Raw genomic sequence first — 20,280 nt, 5'->3', positions numbered from 1 at the left:
CCCTCGGAACCAGAGCGTTTGGTTCAGGAGTGGGGATGTGATGCATTGATAGCAAATGAGATGCCACAGAACTGTCACTAGGACTTCTCAGACAGAGAAAAGTAGTCAAGTGGGGCTTGATGAAGTCATTTAAACAATAGGCAAGGAAGAAACTGAAGCTAACACAGCAGAAAGCCTAATGAGAGAGATGGAGAAAGTATGTACCCAGGTGACATTGTTTGAGCCCTGAGGCCAGTCATGGCAGAGGTCAGCCATGCCTTGAAATTTTCAGTTATGGAGTCAGTGAAGTCTCATTTTGTTAGAACTGGTCTTTTTTGATTTTTCTACCGTGTGCCACCAAGAATCCTAACTAAAAGAGGACTGAATTCTTTGCTCCTTTGTTAACTGACTTCTAGAACACCACATAAAAACAAAGAGGAAGGCTATGATTTTCAATACAGCCTTTATAACTTACACATGTATCTTTATATGGAGAGAACACTTTCACTATAAAATCAGCTACTCTGGATTCATTTGGATCAAAGACTAGGAACTTTAGTCTTAAGTCACTTTGAAACTTTTTGAAAAAGGTTAAATTTTCACATGATATTTTATTCTATATAGAGGTGTTTTATACAAAATATATATGGGAAGCATTATTTTTTAAATATTTTATTTATTTATTTATTTGAAAGGGAGAGTGAGAGAAAACATGGGCAGGGGGAGGGGCAAGAGGAAGAATTAGACCTCCCCCTGCTGACTGGGGAGCCTGATGCAGGGCTTTCTACAGGCTCCATGTCAGGCTTGATCTCAGAACTCCATCCTGGGACTTGATCCCAGGATCTAGGTTCATGACCTGAGCCGAAGGCAGACACTTAACCGACTGAGCCACCCAGGCGCCCCTATGCTAAAAATGTTCTTAACAATATGTAATATCTAGATAAATGATATTTATTAAATGTAATGTCATTGAAGAAAAACAGCCATTGACAAATATGATAATAAGATAATGACATATGATATGCAAGTAATTTCAGTGCTCCTGTAAATACACCTGTTCATTCACACTCATTAGTAAAGCATTATAATATATATTACAACATTTTACCAGTTATTTTTGATGTTTCCTCATATGTAATCCATAAATAATCTCTACCTTTGTTCACTCACTGATTTTAGTTAACTCAGGTAAATGATACATAGTTTCCTTAAGTCTTTGGAGAGTTTTTAAAGATTTTTTTATGTCATTTATATGAATGGATATCTTAAGTGTTTACAAATGATAATATTTGTTTAAAAATAATATAAAATTTTATTAAAAATGTAAGATAAGACTTTAAAGAGTATTGTAGAACTGAGGAAGACTTCAATTAAGTCCTTCTTAAATTTTTTTTTAAAAATTCTGCTTTACCTTCTAAATCATACAATTCTATCCAGAACAAAAACATCCATTTATAAACTTTACAGTTTGATAGGATTCAAGCGATGTTGCCATTGACCGTATTTATTCTGATTTATTTTTTTTACCAAAACAAGGAAATAAGAGGTAGTAGTCATAGCTCCCTGTTAGCTCTTCTTGAAGCTCTGGATGCCAGTTTAAGTGAGCGGAATAAATGTTTTAATCAAGTTGAAAGGTTGAAGATCAGTATTAGTCTAATATACCTTGATATTTCTTGTTTGCATTTATTTTTCTGCTGGAAATCTGAGAGCTGTGGCATCTTTGGGTGAAATGGGTGCTTATGTCTGATAATCTACAAAATTGAACAGTGTTGATAACCAGGACAGGGGTAACACAGTAGCAGTTGTCCAGGTAAGTCCTGGAGGGTTCGAAGCCCTTAGGAGGTCCTCCAAATAGGGTACAATCCCACAGACTTGGAATTCTACCTTTTGGCTTATAATGTTATTGTTGAACTAGAAGAGATGAGCCTCCAGGGCTGGCAGAGGGAACTGAGAATTAGGGGGCAGATTTTCCTTATCTTATGAAAGTAGAAAGATTAGCCTAGGTGGGACTAAAGGAGTGTATAGCCCTTGAGTATGTACACAGCTGAATAAATGGTGTAATACTCATTCTAATATTTAGTGAAACCAAGGAGAGAATAGAATTGTAAAAAGGCCAAAGGACCAGTTATCCATACATTCATTCATAATTATCAATATTTGCTGATTACCTATTATATGCAAGACATATTGATAGTTTACCATATGAGGAAATGAAAATGAGTTAATCAGGGATTTTACCATTGATGTACATGTGATATAACAGGTACATAAGTTATGAGAATAAATAATTGTAATATTTATTTAAAAGTGTACAGAGAAGTTTTTCAGAGAACTTCTAGCTGGTATGACTGAGAGAAGCCACATGGAAGAAATGATATTTTGGCTGTGACTTCATGACTGTGCAGGACTTATATGGGCATTCCAATGGAAGGAAACAGCATGAATGAAGTTACATAGGACAAAAAGTAAGAGTTTAAAATAGTGAGCAGCAAATAGTTTATAAATGAAAGGAGATCAAGATTGTAAAACAAGATGAGTGAAGGCAGATCATGGGCATACTTGAAGTCTATTTAAAGGGTGTTATAGTTTATCTTGAGGTAATAGGGAGCCATAGATTCCTTCAGAGCATGAAGAAAAGATAGAATGAAGATATAAGGAAGATTGAGATGGCTTAGGAAATGGGGGTCTACTACAAAAATCTAAGTGAGAGGCAGTAAAGTCTATTTTAGGGAAAGTGGAAAGAAAGGATTATCTGGAGAGATAGTGGAACAATGAAAGTTAACTGAGTGAATATGGGAAAAGGGCAAAAAGAAGTGAATGATGACTCTGAGGAGGCAAGCAATGTGGCTATTAAAAAAAGTAGATGTAGTAACAGAAAGAGTTAAAAGTAAGAACTGCAGTCAAGTCTTTATGTAAATAGTAGCTCTGGATAAGGCTACTACACTAATATTTAATTTTAGGTATATTTGCTTAGAAGTATTATACTTAGCACCATCCTACTATAGCATCATTATAATTATGATACCCTCATATTTATAAAGTTTTAATTCAAATAAATATATTTTTTTACTCTGCTTGTGCCAGCTTCCTGCACCACGTGAAGAAATGACCTCTTTCTTTCAAAAGTGCTTATTGTACAGATACAATACCTATGTATTTCACTTCTATATGTGCTCTGTCAATCCATGGAACATTTTAGCAGTAGGATTTCTTTTAGTAGAGATGAAAGCCAATAATGTATGCAATAGACATTATTAGCAACATGACATTAAAAAATATGAGGCAAACAGTATATTCAGCATTATAGAAGCTGTGTATGTATATACACTCTATACATGTATACATAATTATATATATTATTTTCTTCAAAATTCTAATTATTCTTCTAATGTTAATGTTTCTGAACCCTCACCAAGCATGTGGCCAGACATCCAAAGGAGAGTTTTAAGCTATGGAATCCAAATCATCTAGAAAGGCCAGTGAGTGTCAAGCAAGAAAGGTAGTTTTATATACTTTTTATAAGGCCCACAAGAGTTCAGGGGCTCCAAATCTCTCTTAAAAGTCTCTAGTAGACAAAAATAAGTGCAAAGATATTCTGTGCATATGGATTGGAAGAATCAATATTGTTAGAATATCTATTACTCAAGGCATTATACCGATCCAGTGCAAGCCCTATCTGAATTCCAAAAGCATTTTTCACAGAAATAAAACATACACTCCAAAAATTTATATGTAACCTGAAAGACCCCAAAGAGCAAAAGCAATCTTAAGAACAAAGAATGTTGCTAGAGGCATCACACTCCCGGATTTCAAACTATATTTCAAAGCTCTAGTAAACAAAACACTGTGATATTGACATAGAAACACACACAAATCAACAGAACAGAAATAAATCCACACACATATGGCCAATTACTTTATGACAAAGTAGCTAAGAATATAAATGGGGAAAGCGCCATGTCTTCAATGAATATAATTGGGAAAATTGGACAGCCACATGCAAAAAAAATGAAATGACTACTGTCTTTCATCTTACATAAAACCTAACTTAAAATGTATTAAAGATTTAAATACAAAACCCGAAACCATACAAATTCTAGAAGATAGAGTTATTAAGCTCTTTGGCCTATGTCTTGACAATATATATATTTTTTAATCTGACGCCCAAAGCAAAAGAACAAAAGCAAAAATAAAAATAAGTAAGTGGGATAAGAAACTAAAAAGCTTCAACACAGTAAAAGAAACCATCAACAGAATGAAAAGGCAACCTGCTGAATAAGAGAAAATATTTGCTAATCATATGTCTAATAAAGGGTCAATATCCAAAATATATAAAGAATTCCTATAGCTCAATAGCAAAAAAATCCAAATTGATTAAAGAATGGGCAGATCTCAATAGATATTTCTTCAAAGAAGACATACAGGTGGCTAACAGACACATGAAGACGTTCAACATCACTGGTTGTTAAGGAAATGCAAGTCAAAACTCTGATGATATGGCACCTCACACCAGTTACAATGTCCCATTATCAAAAAGATGAGAAACAACAAGTGCTGGTGAGAATGTAGTGAACAGGGGATCCTCGCACACTGTTGGTGGAATGTTACTGGTCCAACTACTGTGGAAAACAATATGGAGGTTCCTAAAACAGTTAAAGACAGATTCACTACATAAATAACTATATGATTCGCCATATGGATCACATGATCCAATTTCACTTCTGGATTTACCCAAGAAAATGAAAACACTAATTCAAAAAGATAACCACACATCCATGTTCATTGCAGCATTATTCACAATAGCCAAGACATGGAAGCTACCCAAATGTCCATCATATGGGTCTTTTAGGTTTTATACACACACACGCACACACACACATATATCTTTTATCATTTATACATATATGCACACAGTGTTCTTTACACAGCAAGTTGGTAAAGATGTGGAAACATTGGAGTCCTCATGTACCATTGATGAGAATGTAAAATGGTCCAGCCACTATAGAAAATGGTATGAAGTGCCCTCAAAAAAAAAAAAAAAAAAAAAAAGGACTACCATATGTTTCAGCAGCTCCACCACGATGGCCCCCAGGATCCACCTCTGAGATTATTCCAAAGGATTGAAATCAGGATCTCGAAGAGATATTAGCGCTGCCATGTTTGTTGCAGCACCATCCACAAGAATGTAAGATGTGGAAACAAGCTAAATGTCTACTGACAGATGAATGGATAAAAAATGGGGTATATACGTGGAATAGAATATTAGCTTTAAAAAAGAAGATTCTGCAATATATCACAACGTGGATGAAACTTGAGGACACTATGCTAAGTGAAATAAGCTGGTACAGAAAAATACTGCATGATTTTACTTTTATGAAGTGTCTAAAATAGTCAAATTCATAAAATCAAAGAGTGGAATGATGTTGCCAGAGGCTGAAGGGAGTGAAAAATGAGGAATTACTATTTAATAGGCATAAAATTTCAGTTAAGTAAAGGGAATAAGTGCTAGGGATCTTCTGTATAACATTGAACCTAGAGTCAACAATACTGTATTAATACCTAAAAAAAGTGTTAGGAGGGTAGATCTTACGCTAAGTGTCCTTATCACAATAACACGATACAAAAAAGAAATTCTTGGGGCTCCTGGGTGGCTCAGTCAGTTAAGCATCTGACTCTTGATTTTGGCTCTGGTCATGATCTCAGGGTTGTGAGATCGAGCTCAATGCATGGCATGGAGCCTGCTTAAGAGTTTCTCTTTTCATCTCATTTTGCCCCTCCCCTTTTTCTCTCAAAAAAAAAATCATCTTCTTTAAATTAAAAACAAAAGAAAATGGATTTGTAATTGGAATGTTCCCCGTTTCACCACCTCATAGGGTGTGGATAAATAACACATATATAAATAATTGAGGACCATGCCAACACAAAAAAAAGCAAATTGTTAGCTATCATGATTATGTTTAAATACCGACTCGAATCATTTTGGAAAGTAGTTTGAGCCAAGCCTCTCAATCATTTTTTTTACTCATTTCACAAATATGAGGACTTACTATATAATTAATTGCTAGGTAGGCAATTAATTAATTGCTTGTGTTAGACAGTGGGTGTTTAAGAATTAAATATATTGTTTCTGCCTTCATGGTACTTACTGTCAAATGGGAGTGGAATTTGGGGGGCAAGCACATAAGTAATGACATAGCCAATGTGGTCTTACAGATATTCTCAGGGTGGCTGGGGCTGATAAGGAGATTTTGGGGAGAAGAAGGTGGAGAGGGCAGCAGAGGGGTAGGTCATTCTGGGTTGATTCTCGGACTAGGACTTCATGGAAATGTATTATTATAATAATAAGAGTTCATGAAAGCAGCACCTCCACAAAGCAGTAGAAATCTCTTTGAACCAAGCTTATCAATCCTCCATGTGAAAATGCTTCATGAATCACAATCACGGGAATCAAAACTTTATTCAAATTATTACTTTCGTTCCCACATTGAGCAAGGCAGTATTTTCTTTTAAGCGATTATTAGAAGATCAAATATGTGCCTAATGCCTTTTCATTTTTTCCCACACTTTCAAATTTATTCTTATTTAGTTCTCAAGAGAATTTTTAAAGCGAGTAATATTTTTCTATTCAAACTGAGGCTCCTTTACCTAATCCATGCTGTAAGGAAGCCTACTGATCACTTAGGCTGAATTCCTTCCTTCCTTCCTTCCTTCCTTCCTTCCTTCCTTCCTTCCTTCCTTCCTTCCTTCCTTCCTTTCTCTCTTTCCTTTCCTTTTCTTTTCTTTTCTTTTCTTTTCTTTTCTTTTTTCTTTTCTTTTCTTTTCTTTCTTTTTTTCTTTTCTTTTCTTTTCTTTTCTTTTCTTTTCTTTTCTTTTCTTTTCTTTTCTTTTCTTTTCTTTTCTTTTCTTTTCTTTTCTTTTCTTTTCTTTTCTTTTCTTTCTACTTTTCATAGGTAAAAATAAATTGAGCCCCAGTTAGGCTAAGGGACTTTTCCTGTGTCATGTACATTTGACATATGAATAAGGCAAAGGCCTAGGAGTGTAAATAATTTAAGGCAGGTAATGCATCTAGTTGTTGAGCAGGCTGAAATGAGCATTGCATAGCTGAAGCCCAGACTCAGGTTCCTTTTTTGCGAAGCAAGTGTCAAAAGTGGTTAGGGATAAAAATCTTTCCCTCAACAAAATGTGTATGTTTTGAATGGCAGTCATTTCTCTTTTTTTCCTGTTATTGTTTTGGAGAAACAATCTATCATAGTAGTGGAGAGCTCATACTCTGAAAAGCCCAGACCTGGGCCTACATCCTGTTTTTATCACTTACTAGCTATTTGGTCTGGGACCGTTTGACAAACCTCAGTAAGCCTCAGTCTCTCCATGTCAAATGAAGACAGTAGTAGCATTCTGTGTGCACATGTAATGCATGCAGCATAGTACTTTACTTACTAGTAAATATTTACTTACGTAGTAAATATTAGATGTTGCTAATGTTAATTAGCAGAAAAAATGGAATTGAGTAGAACCAAAATGTTGGTTTTGTTCCAGTATTAGGCTTTTCCAGAGAAACAGAACAAATAGGTTTGACTGGCTGACTAACCAATTGGTTTCAAAGAATTGGTTTGTACAATAATGAAGGATGGGAAGTCCGTATCTGAAGTTTGGGCATCAGGCTGGAGATTTAGGGAAGAGTCCATGTTTCATATCAAGCCCAAAGGTCATTGACTGGCAAAATTCCCCTTTGTTCAGGGAAAATTAGTCTTTTGTTCTATTAACGCCTTAAGTTGACTAGAAGAGGCTCACGCACAGTACAGAGTGTAATATGGTTTGCCCAAAGTCCACCAATTTCAATAGTAGTCCCATCCAAAAACACCCTCACGGAAACATCCAGAATAATGTTTGACTGCATATCTGAGCACCGTGGCCCAGCCAAGTAGACATATAAAATTAACCATCACAGTTCCAAAGCACCTTAACCATGTTTTAAAATTTTTGTTGTCTGGTCCGGCATTAGTGAAGCTACCTACCATTTCCATCACAGAACTCAAGCCAGCTATAATCTTGACAGGGTTGGATGCAAATCACCATTTCCTCTGATAATAATGAAGCAGTCGTAATTTATGATGGGCTTTGTTTGTCAGTTTTTCTTCACAGACTGGTTCAGCTCCAGACATTCGCTGGCTATCACATGCTACCTTCTTCCAAAGTAATGTCTGCTTGCATTGTTCCCAAACTAATTATAGAGGCACCTATTCAACCATTGGTAGTCACAGCCAAGTCACTCGCATTTCTCCAGAGGAATGACATTCCTGTCAGTAGCAATAGCTGGCCATTAGTGGTTGTTAATGGTATTCAGATCCTGGCCCGGAAACCTACACTTGTTTTGGAATGAGTCCTCCGGGAAGCAATCAGCTGGTGTGGAGCTATTTCAGTTGGGGCTTTGGTGGTTAGGACAGGTATGAGAAACGCTGTGCATATTTTTAGGCCAGCCCTCTTCTGTCAGAAGCAGTAGAGAAGGCTGAGGAGCATCATCAATCTCTTGTGTGTCAGGCTGTAGCACAGGGGATACTCTAGCCAGAATGGCCTGGCTGTTGCAAGTGGCACTATTTGCCTTGTGCTATGGTACATGCTATTAACGCTGCCATTTCGTCTTCTTTTCCAAGGAGATTGTCTCTGATAGTTTTATCGTCCGGGGAAATGTGGTACCAGAAATGATCATGTTCCTGGCAATTTTCTTTGAAAATGGTAAACTTTTGCAGAGTTTACTTTCTCTTCTATTAGGGTTGATAATGAGAAATTGTGAGGATTATTAAACACTCCTAGCTTTCAGTAGGAACTTATTTAGCACAGATGTTTCTATAATTGCAGTACACTGGGAAAATTCACAGTGTTCAATGGCCCAAAACTCATTATTACTTATTACTTCTACCTGTGTATTGTGGTGCTCGTAAGCTGGGCTGAAATGTTTAATTTAGCAGGGGCTATAGCTGTGTATTTCAGCTGTTTTAGAAAGACTACTAAGAAGAAATTATAGGATGTTCTGCCCAAACCCTTACTACTTATTAATCTTTGAACCGTTACCTGGTACTGTGGTATGTACTTTATTATGGGTTTAGGCCCCATCACTGTTAAGATTCTTTCCGGCCATTCTCTAGCTTATGGCCATGAGGAAAAAAATGGAATATTAAAAGACTTTTAGAACAAACAACGTAGCTAACCATTGTGTTTTACTGGGATAAAAAACATGGAATGCGCACAACTGTTTTCGGGTTTCTACCAGTTTATAAAGCACAATCTCTCGTTTCAGCAGTCTTGCTTGTCTTTGTAATGAAAGCTTGGCAATGTTGAAGAACAAGAGTTCAGAGGTTGCAAGGACAACACTCACAAAAGGAGCTCAGGAGAATACAAAATCTCCTATTCCCTCATTCTCCATATTCTCTCTCTTTTTTTAAATTTTTATTTATTTATTTATGATAGTCACACACTGAGAGAGAGAGAGAGGCAGAGACACAGGCAGAGGGAGAAGCAGGCTCCATACACCGGGAGCCCGATGTGGGACTCAATCCCGGGTCTCCAGGATTGCGCCCTGGGCCAAAGGCAGGCGCCAAACCACTGCGCCACCCAGGGATCCCCATTCTCCATATTCTCAAGACCAATCTCTAAGAAATTCTCTGTCACATCCTTTATTTCCCTAAGGTGAAGAGAAGCTCTTTTGGCTTGGCTACAAGTCTGCTGGGGGAAAGTTTGATAAGCACGCTTATGGGAGTTGAGCTGTGCTCTCTCTTTGGGAGACCAACTCATCATTGTTTACTGGGGACTTTTCCAGTTTTAGTGCTAAGCACTCAAAGTCCTATGTCCCAGGGATCTGTGTTAGCTTTGGGCAAATTGAGACTGTTGGTCACTCTATATCCTTGACTATTTAGGGTTCCTGTGGTCTGCTAAGGTTGGAGCTACTGTCCTGGGGGTGGTGGTGGTGGAAGATTTCCTGGGCATGTCAAAGACTGATGATTTTTTCTTTGCACCTGGAAGAGCTCAGGATTCACACAATTAATTTAGAATAAATAAAAATACAAATATGAATTCAGTTGCCATTTTCACTCCTGAGAGCCCACCAAAGAAGCTATTAGGGACTAAAGAATGTGTCCTGTTAAATTGGAATTAGATCTCAAATATATAACATCTAAACTTTTAAGGCAAGGCCAAAAAGTTTTGCTTTTTATATACATTTGCTATAACTAACTTAATCCAGGTCACATTTATTTGATAGCGGCAAAACAAAGGATATAAAATGATCTAGTGAATTTGGGTAACTTAGACTTATATATCTACTTTTATCTGAATAATCTTATACTTTAAATTTGAAGATGTTTATCTTTAGTCTCTTATTCTTTGCCTCAATTATTTTGACTGCCTTCCTGAATGGATCTCTTTTCCTCCTTCCACTGCCCTACACGCCATCAGAAGGTAAGAGTCTGGCCCCATTACTGTTTTTTCCCCCCTTTTGCATATAGAATGTAGATAGTTTCTGTAAACACTATAAAGTTTTAGTAGGTATTTAAAATCCTACTAAGATCAGTAAATTACGTACAATTACGTATAATGAAGTATAATATAAATCATATTTTCCTCTGAAAGTATATGGAAGTGCTTCCAAATACTAGCACCTTTGCCTTATGTTGAGTTTTCTGGGGGAATAGCAAAGGTGTATCTGTTTTGTTGATGTTCCTATTCCACACTTCTGCAAGTTGTGCATGGTGAGAAAGTATGTGAATGGCTGAACTTTCTGTCTTTAGCAGTAGCTGGAGGAGCATTGAACCATTTGCCATTGGTAGCTGAGTTACAAAGAAATATTTCAAACCTTTAGAATGGGATTAAGACACTTTTTTTTTTTTTTGCATGTCGAAAGACTAATATAACAATGACATGGCTTTTAGGAAACCAACAGACTTGGAGCAGTAGTTCAAAATACTCCATAGCACTTGAATATTTGATACATTTGTAAGCAAAGATAAGTTCTATTAATTAAAGTGCTGAACAAACTTCTGCATGTTTATTTATTTTTAATTATGACAAGGCATTTCAAGGTTAAGGTATTTATGAAAATCTTCTCATTAGTATTCAAACTTTTAAGTTCTCAGAGCTTTCTAGTGAGATCTAAAATGTTTAATCCACTTGATCATGAAAACAAACTATTAGGAATCAAGAAATAGCCTCTGTATTATTTGTAGTTTCCAGCTTCAGATGATACTTAGGAGCATAGAGGTCTGAAAAGTATAAAAACTAATTAAAAGTTTTTACCAAAGTTATTTGAATATCAACTTAACATCAATCTGAGTCTATGCTGAGGGGTCAGATTTTTAAAATCGGAGGGCAGAAGGGAACTTGACCTCCTACTTAAAAAATTTTTGAGTATGTTCACCTCTCATTCATTTGGACTTGATTTTTTGAAGCTCTAAATCAAGTTCTTTTTTGAGAACGAAAATAAGTGACAGAGATAAATCCAAAGCCAGTGACACTTGCTCACAATATGCCAGCCTCAGATGGAGTTATCAGCATTTCAACCACACTGCATTGTGCTGAAATTCTTCTCACCCATTCCTTCCCTGGGATACTCCTGTTGAAGAGCCGCAATAATAACTACTCTGCCAATTAAGGTGTTCTACCTGGGGCCAGCCAGAGCTTAGTTTGGGGACAAGGTCACTTGCTGGGATGGAGTTGTAGTTCCCCAATTACTAGTAGTTCCACTACCTCTTCTAACTTGTCAAATAATGAGGAGACTTTGAAGGCTAAATCCAGCAGTAGCTCCTAGCGGGGTTAATGCAGAGTGAATGACAATGATACCTCAGGAGTGAGAATCTGACAATGTCTGTCAAGCTCTGTTCACAAGGATGATGAAGTTCATTGCTACTCAACACTCCTTGGGAAAGATATTGGTCTTGATCTTATCGGTGAGAAAGGACCACATTGCTTACTTTGGCGGAAGTTCATTAACTCTTTCACATCTCCTGTATAATCTGGGCATGGACTTCATGTCCTAATGACAGAAGGTGAACATGCTACAACAGGGCAGCTCACCCACAAAACCATGTCTCTTGTCTGTTTCTCACGTCTTGACTCTTTAGTCAATGTGTGTGTGCGCTTGCACATGTTTAAGTTTCTAAATTCTGAGCTTAGTGATGAATAACAGTGGTTATACAACAATTATTTTTAGTACCCATTAACAACACAACTGAGAGAATAGCAGACTTATGCTCCCAAATGAAAAACAGAGATTTTATACCAATGATAACAATGTTCACTGCTGTCTCCATTGGTGAATCATTTAACTGAAGATTGAAAACAACAATAACTCAACAAAAAGCCCTATAAAATTATTCTAATGATTAGCCATTCAACATTTGTAGGAAATTGATTAGATGGCCTGCAAACTAATGTTTCCCAAGCCTAAATCATATTTTTAAAACTAGTGCTCAAAGCTGAATGTGTAATATAGCAAAGGATTTTTGTGATTAGATTCTTTTGCATGTGTTTTTCTTTCACTCATGTTTATTTATTGAAATAGTGAAGGATACTGCTGTCCTTTGATTATGCTTGGATTCCACTGTGTAAAAGATTGAGAGAGCAAATGGCCTTTTTGGCTCCTAGGGATGTTCTGACTCACTCCTTAAATTCTGCTGAAGTTTGCTTTGGATAAATGGACTAAGCCTCACTTAGTGATGACAAATATATACATAAGTATTTAAAGAGATTCAAATAATTACTTTTGACTTACTTTATAACTAATCAGCTGGTTCATATCTGAATATCAGACTTTTTTCCTACTGAGATGATAGTTCTGCATCCTTAAGATAATTTTACAAAAATGAAAAAGAAAAATACTTGCATAAAAAATAAATATATTCTATCTTATGGAACACAGTCCCTCTCCCAAGTTCTAGTTATTGGGATCCAAAATATTGTTTCTGTTAGCTTTTGACATGGGTGGTAAATTCACCAAGAGTAAGGAGGGTATGCTTTCGTTATTTTTATGTTTACATCATAGCAAGTGGGCCTGCAATGACCTTTCAAGTGCTTTGTTTCCTCTGGGAAATTCGATGATGCAAAATAGCTACAACAATTTCCATTAGCATTTTGATAAATGAACAAAATTTCAGATGAGTAAGTTATTTACACATTTTAAAGCAGCCCTTTTGATATTGCTTGAGATTTTGTTAGCTCTATCGAATATGTTCTGAACTACCATGACCTGCATACCATCTTGCTTTCTACCTGAAATTTTGCTGATTGTTGGTGGCCAAAACCACGCCAGAGAAGGCAAAAAGGAGACTGTGGTATTTGATGTGTAACAGTGCCTCTGAGGCATTTTTCTGTATACATTTCTTTCTCTTTTGTTTCCCCAGAACAATATTAACTTTTACTTACAGATCTCATTTTCCTGTAGAATATTCATATTACTAAAAATTATTGGAAATAATATAGGTAAGATACTTTCTCTTGAATGTCCTTAGGCTGGTTTGTAAGGAGGAGATAATCTTTACCATCAACTAATGATTTATTTTTTCTTACTGAGTTGTTGGGACTTTGTCAAGGATGTATTTTAATTCTCTAGCACTCTGTAGAGAGATCCTATCCTTCCAGGGTCAAGTGTGGTCCTGTGAAATTCGATACTGTTGTTCCTCGACTCTTTTTTCAGACTCTTCTACTTACACTTCTCTGGTGCCTGTACCCACCTTTCTTCCTGCCATTCTACTCCCTCACAGAAAGTTTCCAGCTCTTCCCCTCAGGGTCTCAGATGTCATCTAGCTAATCTGACAAGTTAATCTATACAACCTGCTCTTGGGGAGCCCCTTCCAGGTAACATAGGCATGCATTTTAAATAACTGAATTGTTACCTGTTCTGAGCATCCGAACCACCTTTTGTTGTATAAGCAGTTGGTGATATTCAAAGACAGTGATAGGGGACCCATGCTTGGACAGTAGGCCTTTTGAGACCTTACCATGACACTACCTCATGCCCTATCAGCTTTCAACAAGACCATTCGCTTCAGAGACTCAGACAAACATTTCGGGGCAGACACTCTATAGATTCCCAGCCTTTAGGACTCCGTGGATATCTGAGGTCTGTAGAATTAACTATCTCCAAATTGGTAGGGGGTGGATGACTCTTTTGTTTGTCTCCCTTTTTGTTTGCCAGAAAGCACCATTTTAAAAAATAATATCCAGACCTGGTGAAGCTAAAAGTATAGAGACAAGTCTTAAGTAATCATTAAAATACTAAGAAAAACATTTTTGGCCATTTCTACTTAAAAAGAAGGCATAAGATTTGGGCTGATTTTCTAAATATTTGTACTACTGAGTGTTTAGTGGTACACATAAATTTTCAAATTTATTTTTTCTACCATTGTGCCAACTCCATTACAGACATCATCTCATTTATTTATTTTTTTGATTTTTTTATTTTCTTTATTTTTTTTCTTTTTTTTCATCATCATCTCATTTAATTCTTGAAACAGCTCTAAGAAGTAGTACAATTATTATTCATGTCTACAGATGTGAAATGGAGTCTCAGTGATGTTATATAACCTGCTCAAATTCACACAGTAACAGAAATAGAACCAGACTGCATCTGCATTGCTCTAAGGGTAGTATCTGTGGTCTTTTCACTAGACCATAGCTGTGCTTCCTTCATTTTAGGACACGCCTTTGGGTTCTGTTCTGGCATCATCACCTTTGTTCTGTGACTGGGGCAGGTTTTCATATAAGGTGAGACCTTGGCTAGGCCCTGACTTCCTCCAGTTGCTCTCCTTATGGATGAAACAAATTCCTCTTTAGGACATTAGGGTATCAGCCATCTCTTCTGGTTGATTAGATTATTTTATCATATTTTGCAGATAAAAACCAAGGATGGAAAGAAATATTCCATGGTTCCCCGTTCTATAAAGAATTAGAATGGAAGGTTTTCGGTGAGTTTTTCTACTCTTGTGTCCATGCAACCTACATGCCTAAAGCTGATTTCTTCTATGTCATCCCCAGTTTTTGAGAGCCTAAACAAATGGAAATTCACATTTAATTGGTGCCTGTAATTAGTGACATACTAAGGAATTTGGGGACATTTGGAGATATTTTGCCTAAGTGTTTCATGAATTTAGTCATCCAGTATTAACTGTTTTACTTTTGTGTTTCTGAATTAACACACCACCTCAAATTTTTGTAAACGTCTGGCTAACCTCCTTTTCATATAATCATAAATAAAAATTTAGTGGTTGAAAAAGTTCCCATGAAAATGAGAAAAAGGAAGAAGCAATTTGTTTTACATAAACCTAAAAAAAGAACCAGAAGTTAAACCCCAAGACTGCTTATTCAGTTTAAAATTCACTGTTACAGTTTTCCATGTAATGGATGTGCCAGGAGGTCAAAATTCATTGTCTTGGAGGCTACAGCTTCTGTTTTATCCACTAGCTTCGCCGTAGACTAATACTGATGGAAAAATATGTCTGTTTGGATTTAGATATAGTCAGGAATGTGACATAAACAGAGAGAAGAAATGTTTTCTTCTGGTTCTTTTCAGAGGTTTGCTAATTGGGTCTGCTATAACTATTACTGGGTTCTGTTTAAGATCAGGCTTTCTTCTTGATATGTAGGATGTTCCTTTTTGCAAACAAAACATTGGATTTTCATTCAAAGGAAAATATGGTATAATCAGTACATTTCTTCTTACTATTTCTATTTGAAGATTCCCACCAGGTCTCTGACATGAAATACAAAGGGGTTTACCTCTAGCATGAATAATTTCATAAACTGAAGTTCACTTTTCGACATTCTTAAATTCAATGAACCTAACACATTTTTATTTTAAGAATCATAACATCATAATCCACATGAAAGGTCCAAAAATGTCATGGTCAAACAAGAAGGAAAAGAAAACAGTTGACACATGCGTCTAAAAAGTGGATAAAATTTTGCAAAGTTCTCCTTTATATTTTGGATATTTTTTTTTCTCCACAGAATGTATGGTCCCTAAGAGGCAAGATTATACTATCTCTTACATCTTAAAAATTATTGGACATAAGAAGTGTGTTAATTCTTCTGTGTCTAAATGAACAACATGCAGTAAGTACATGTGATAGCTTTTTAATAGAATATAATATTCTAGTGAAATGTTCTTATACACAGAGCTTACCTACCTAACAGTTATCAAAGATATCAGTATATTTGAATATTCATCTTGAAAATCAACCACCTTTTTTTCCTTCAGAGTACAATACAAATATTTATACAACAATTCTTCAGCTAGGTAAAATAATGATGTGCTATTTAAGAAATGAAGGGGGCTCAGTTTCAAGGGGACCTTACTATGCATACAGATTAAAATATTTATATTAACTTAACTATGCTTAAGTACCTTTTAAACTGCCTTTATAGAATTTATGGGTCACTGTTGCTTTGTGTGGTTGGAAAAAAATACCCTGCCCTTTTTACTAGGCATTGATTACTGGCTGAACACGTTCTTTACTGTAGACTCTATAAAATTGCAACTGGTCTAGTTTTCTATCTTGGGGTCTTAGGGAATAAATAGAACTTTTTCCTCTCTCCCTCCCTGCTTTCTCCCTCTTCCAATATTAATAATAGCAAATGATATTATTGCTAAAGACTTGGGATATGTTCTTAAAAAAATAGTGTGAGTCTTCTGACTATAAGGGAGAAAATTCTGTATTTACTTTGGTTCGGGGTTCAAGCTTAGAATTAAAAGGTCAAATTTAATCCAAAACCACTCTAATGAACCTCTCATGCAAGTTCAGCATCTTTATTTTCTTAAAGACTTGGTCATTTCATTGAAGAAATCCAAACTGCAGAATTACAGAAAAGAACCAAAAAGTAGGAGGATGTAAAGACAATTATATAATATATATAATATTTTAATATTCATATCTTTTTAATAATATATTTACAGTGTTAAAAGATGAGTTCTCCAATATATCACTGGCGACTTAGATCACCAGATTGGTGCAGTCTTTTCGGAAGAGTAATTTAATGTGCCTATTCAAACTGTTACAATAAATATAATTTAACAGAAAAATTCTTTAATAAATTTATTTTGAATACAATTAAAGATATATACAAAAATATCTTTAATAATGTTCATGTTACTGCTATTTTTAATAATAGAAATTTGGAAACTATCTACACTTGAAAAAAAAGTGATAAATCAGATTATCAAATAATTTCCATTTTATCCACACAACAGACTATCATATTTATGCGTAAAAGTATACTTACTAATTTAGAAAGATATTTATGATAAAGTGGAAAATGTAGCTACTAAAACAAAGGGTTCATAACAGATAGCTCTAGGTACATGGGAGTAGGAGGACTTTTTAAAAATGTGTTGTGTCTGTAATGAGCATACATCCATTTTACATTGAAACGAGTGAACTTGTTTGTAATAAAAATATCTTTTAATTTCTAAATTTGAACATAAGCCTGAAATTCAGAAAAGAACAATCTGAAGTTGATGTCAGACTTCTACACTTAAATAATTGTTTTTGATATTTAGAAAAAGTAAAATTTCTGGTACAATATCATAGGAGATAAAGCACAATTGTGGTATTCTTCTGATGTGAAATCTTTTCTTTGGCTTTGTCCTGCAAACCTAAAAAATGGCTTGTTCTGAATGGGGAATATTTGATGTTTTGTTTGCTTGTTTGTTTTGTTTTTCTAAGGTGTAATAGAATAATTAGCAATAAATGTTTAGCTGGTGCTGTACTGGTTATGTTTAACAAGCAGCTCTGGGGATGAGGCAGCGGTGGGGGAAAGGCTTTATTTGTAGCATTTACAAATGATGTAAATATTCTCACCGAGGCTGATTTCAAGCTCCCAATGTGACCTCACTGAATGGGGAGAGGGGTACACACTTAGCTCTCAAGCACTGGTATGAGCCAGCTCCAGCATACCACCGGGCAGCCAGATCGTACATGGGAGGGTCTGGGTGAGGGTGGAAGGCGACAAATTAGGTGTAAAAGCACTTCAGATTTACGATGAAGCTTGAAAAGTTTAGGAAGTGGAAATCTCCCTGATGCAAAGGGGAAAGACCAAGTATACACAAAAGTGATATGTAGAAATACAGCACATGGGACAAGACTTCAGAATTCTTGAGAGTGGCAGTGGTTGGACTTTATTGTTCAGAAGAGTTAACGGCAGCACCTATTAAATTGGCATTCCCAGGTCTCTCCCCAGGAGATTAGGGATTGAGGCCCAGGAATTTGCATTTTAGAGATACCTTCAGGGAACTCAGTCCAGAAAATCTGAATTAGCATGCTCATTGTGATCCTATATGAGGTTTTGGAGTGGTTAACACTTGAGGATATCTTATCATTAGAGTATGTAATTTGTCTTCTGAACTAGGATACTTTAGAGCATAAAAGGGAATATTAATTATGACTTCAAGTTAACAGGTCTAACCCAGGACTATCATGGGAAAAATGCTCATGCTCATGCGCTATCAAAGTGCAAGCTGAGCCCACTCATAAAGCACTCCCAGGAGAAGTCTTTGCAGTTATGTTGGAATGCTAACTGCAGTACCATAGGATGGATGAATACATAGACACCTAAGGTCTTTTTTGGAGTACTGTAAAAAGGAACTAAAAACCTCTGGCTCTTGCCTTAAATGTGGTGGGCATCATTGCTTTTCCTGGAACATGGGTACTCTACTTTAGCACCAGCCCATTCAGTTGAAGGGACTTTTCCTACAATGGTGCTTAGTCAAGTTAGTGGACTCCTGGACAAGAATTAAGATCTTCATATACTTCTCTTTGTGTTCAAGTTTGCCTGATATTGAGGAGGATCTCCTAACAAAAAGTGTTTTGGCCAAACTTGCTTATATGGAGAGCTGCTCACATGGCACATTCTGAGAGCCATGGAAATAATATTTTTTCCCTCCCCATCTGATATGATGCCTCATCTCAGTATTCTATATATTTTCTCCATATATTTTCTTTTTTTTATTATTTATTTACGATAGTCATACAGAGAGAGAGAGAGGCAGAGACACAGGCAGAGGGAGAAGCAGGCTCCATGCACCGGGAGCCTGATGTGGGATTCGAACCCGGGTCTCCAGGACCGCGCCCTGGGCCAAAGGCAGGCGCCAAACCACCGCGCCACCCAGGGATCCCCTCTCCATATATTTTCTATATATCCTATAATGACCTTTTAATTCTCCCCCATTATAGAACTAGGAAGAATTGGGACGCATATCAAGTAATTTTTGGTGTTCACAAAGAAAGTTCAGTATAATAGTGCAATTGTGAGTGAATACTGCAATTGAAAGGTGGCATGGACAGCTGTGATGGCAGCAAGAAGATTACCCTTGGGAAAGGTGAAACTCAGATTCACCGAGGGCCAATATCCATCTATTTTGTAATAGTACATCTTTTGGATGAAGTTTCTGATTTCTGTCAGATTTGCTGGCCTAAAATGACCAGATGTAGGGGGTCCCAAACACTCCGTGCAGTAGCTCTCTGCTACTTTGGTTTATGTGTTTTTAAGTAGTGATGTTGGCCAGAGTTAGTACCAATGGCTCAAATACAAATATCCCAAAGTCTTATTTATATATAAAAATAATCAATCATATACTGTCTTTAAACTATGTGCAGAACCTACTGTGATTATTATGATACAATTAAAAATAGTAAACAAAAGTTGTACTGAATTTAAATACATGCATATGTATGTGTATATACATTTATTTTCACACACATATAATATTTTATACCTTTCTCAGGATACTAATGTAAAGTCAACCATTCAGGGGCATACGAAACTTTTGTAGGTTAAAATATGTATCTTCAAATGAAAGATATTTTGGGGTCATGATAAAGAATATGGGGACAATTTAAATGATCTTGTCCAGCCTCTGTCTAAACTCTTGATCTAGCAAACTTTGGTTTCAGGATTCTTGGTAAGGGATATAAAAGCTTAAGTGTGAAACATGAATAAGACATGAGAATGACAGATAATGGAAGAGGTAATAGAGACAATAATTTTATTAGCTCAATGAAATGGAAATGATAGACTGGTCCAGAAGGAGGGCCCTGGAGATAATGTCCTGAACCTTAGGAATTGAAGAGAGAATTGGTCAGGGGCAGACATCAAAAGATTAACCTTTGGGGACAATTTACATTTCATAATCCTTTGGGGTATAGAATTATACATTTTCCTTGGTGTGTATTTTCCTATAAATATCAATGACATTGTAGTAAGTCTTTATAATGAATCTATTTATTCATTGTACCTTCTTTAATAGGACTGATTATTCCT

This window comes from Nyctereutes procyonoides, unplaced genomic scaffold (genome assembly GCF_905146905.1).
Source record: "Nyctereutes procyonoides isolate TBG_1078 unplaced genomic scaffold, NYPRO_anot_genome, whole genome shotgun sequence".
Classification (NCBI taxonomy): domain Eukaryota; kingdom Metazoa; phylum Chordata; class Mammalia; order Carnivora; family Canidae; genus Nyctereutes; species Nyctereutes procyonoides.
Note: the sequence above shows the minus strand (reverse complement) of the source record.